Here is a 3073-nt window from a genome sequence, read left to right as displayed (position 1 = left end):
CAAAATCAAGCCAAAACACCAAAATCATGGAACTTGGCTATGCACCAACCATGCCAAGATCAATTCCTTTTGATCCCAAACTTCTCCCACGTCACTTTGGAGGCATTTGTGAGGATTGAGTCCAGCCAGTTTTCCAAAACCATGATTTTCGTTTTTCACCAAAATCACCACCAAGCCACAAAATCAAGCCAAAACACCAAAATCATGGAACTTGGCTATGCACCAACCATGCCAAGATCAATTCCTTTTGATCCCAAACTTCTCCCACATCACTTTGAAGGCATTTGTGAGGATTGAGTCCAGCCAGTTTTCCAAAACCAACATTTTCGTTTTTCACCAAAATCACCACCAAGCCACAAAATCAAGCCAAAACACCAAAATCATGGAACTTGGCTATGCACCAACCATGCCAAGATCAATTCCTTTTGATCCCAAACTTCTCCCACATCACTTTGAAGGCATTTGTGAGGATTGAGTCCAGCCAGTTTTCCAAAACCATGATTTTCGTTTTTCACCAAAATCACCACCAAGCCACAAAATCAAGCCAAAACACCAAAATCATGAACTTGGCTATGCACCAACCATGTCAAGATCAATTCCTTTTAATCCCAAACTTCTCCCACATCACTTTGAAGGCATTTGTGAGGATTTAGTCAAGCCAGTTTTCCAAAACCATGATTTTCGTTTTTCACCAAAATCACCACCAAGCCACAAAATCAAGCCAAAACACCAAAATCATGAACTTCGCTATGCACCAACCATGTCAAGATCAATTCCTTTTGCTCCCAAACTTCTCCCACATCACTTTGAAGGCATTTGTGGGGATTGAGTCCAGCCAGTTTTCCAAAACCATGATTTTCGTTTTTCACCAAAATCACCACCAAGTCACAAAATCATGAACTTGGCTATGCACCAACCATGTCAAGATCAATTCCTTTTGCTCCCAAACTTCTCCCACATCACCTTGAAGGAATTTGTGAGGATTGAGTCCAGCCAGTTTTCCAAAACCATGATTTTCGTTTTTCACCAAAATCACCACCAAGCCACAAAATCAAGCCAGAACACCAAAATCATGAACTTGGCTATGCACCAACCATGTCAAGATCAATTCCTTTTGATCCCAAACTTCTCCCACATCACTTTGAAGGCATTTGTGATGATGGAGGAGGGCCAAGCACACCTACCCAAGCAAGCCAAGGAGAGCGTCTAGACCAAGACCAAGACCAAGGTGAGCGTCTAGGACGTAAAGGTGAGCGTCTAGGACGTGAAGGTGAGCGTCTAGGACGTGAAGGAGGGAGGCTACCCTTGGAGCTAGACCGTCTAGGTCCCCTTACAAGATCAATGGCCAAACATATTCAAACACAAGCAAATGAGGCCACGGATGGAAGAGAGAAGGCTTTGTATATGTTTGCATAAAGGCCCATTGGGGTACTTAGTAGATAGGATAGTGTAGGAAGCATTTTGGATGGAAACCTTCTAGAAACTAGGGTTGTGTATGGCCGGTCATTGCACCCTAGAATTTAGATTTAATTTTGGTTTTCTTTTCCTTGTAATGTAGCTTAACATTTACGTCCCAAACTAGCCTATAAATAGGAAGGCTAACTCATTGTATTTGACAAGTTTAATTGAGTATTGTTATGCTGCCCATTTTGTGCACTAGCTTTACTTCTCCTAGAAATCTAGGCTATAAACTTCACTCCTTTCACCTTTCTCCATAGAGCTGGTCGAACCTCTCTAACCCATACTCATCATGCACCTTCAAAGCCATAACAACTCCTAGGAGGGCTTTGTTTCACTCACCCATTGCTTCCGCATAACTTTTACTACTTTGATTCAAGAAGAACACATGAAATGCCATCATTTGGTATCATGAGCTTTTGGTTCTTCAAGATGAGTAGCTTGGTCTTTTAATTTCAGTTCTTCTTTATTTCATCTTTGTCATTTCAATTCCTTACTTGTCTTGCTGTTTTTATATTTTAAATTGTTCTTGGTGTGCTTTGTGGAAGATCCAACCGAAGCACTCTTGTTCATTTGATCTTGAACAAGTTCTTGTGCAATTTGTGATAGGATTCCATACACCTTTGTGTTGCTATTTTGTTTTAGGCTTTGAGTCTTTATTGCTTTCATTATTTTGCTTCATATTATGCTTTGAGTCTTTAATTTTCTGAATCTATACATGTTTTGTCAAGTCATGTTCATCCATATTGTCATCAATTCTTAGTAGTCCTATTTTTTTGGCTTGATTGTTTCTTGTTTTGGGTCTCTTTATATTGCTTTAATCTGCTGTTATTTTGATCCTTTGGTGCTTTTTATTTTTAGTTTGAGTTCATAATTGTGTCTTAGTTCATACACAATTTCCATTCTCACATTTCCATTGTGTTATTTTTGGTTATCTTGCTGTTTTCTTCCAGTTTTCCAGATTTCCCCTGTATCACCTCTCTGTTCTGGGCTGTTTTGTTTAAAAAAATATTTCCACCCATAGGAAAATTCTGATTTTCTGGAAAATGCAAGTTTAAAGTGTTATAGAAAAGACAAAAAAAGAATGAGGTCAAAAGAAGCAACAGAAAAAAAATGATAAATCTTACAAAATCAGAGTGCAAATCTTGAGCGCTCCAGCTGGCCTAACTGCACACCAAATTTGCAAAAATTATTAAAAAAAAATGGTGCATGCGTTTTAGGTGATTCCAAAGCCAAAATTTAGATAAGATCCTGAATTTTCTTGCATCCAAATTTCAGAAACAAATCTTACAATTACAGCTCAGCATAAATCGGGAAACAAACACGTTTTCTGGCCCACAACATTTTCCAGTGGTGCTGTTTTTTTATTTGGTCATCTAATCTAGTGCTTTTCTTTAGGAATTCCTTTTGTGTGCCAACTTTTATTGAGTACCTTTAATTGTTTGCTTTAATTTCTTGAATCTCTTTCTAAGTTGTCATATTATAAATCCTTTTGGTGGTACTGTTTTCTTTCAATTAAATTTGTTTCTTGCTTTTGTTTCTTGACCTCTCATTTTGGGTGCTGGAATTTAATTCTCTCTTGGTGCTTATGTGCATGGAAATTGACTTGGTTTAA

The sequence above is a fragment of the Phaseolus vulgaris genome, unplaced genomic scaffold (assembly GCF_000499845.2).
Source record: "Phaseolus vulgaris cultivar G19833 unplaced genomic scaffold, P. vulgaris v2.0 scaffold_84, whole genome shotgun sequence".
Lineage (NCBI taxonomy): Eukaryota > Viridiplantae > Streptophyta > Magnoliopsida > Fabales > Fabaceae > Phaseolus > Phaseolus vulgaris.
The sequence above is the reverse complement of the archived record's forward strand: the minus strand, read 5'-3'. Positions refer to the sequence as shown.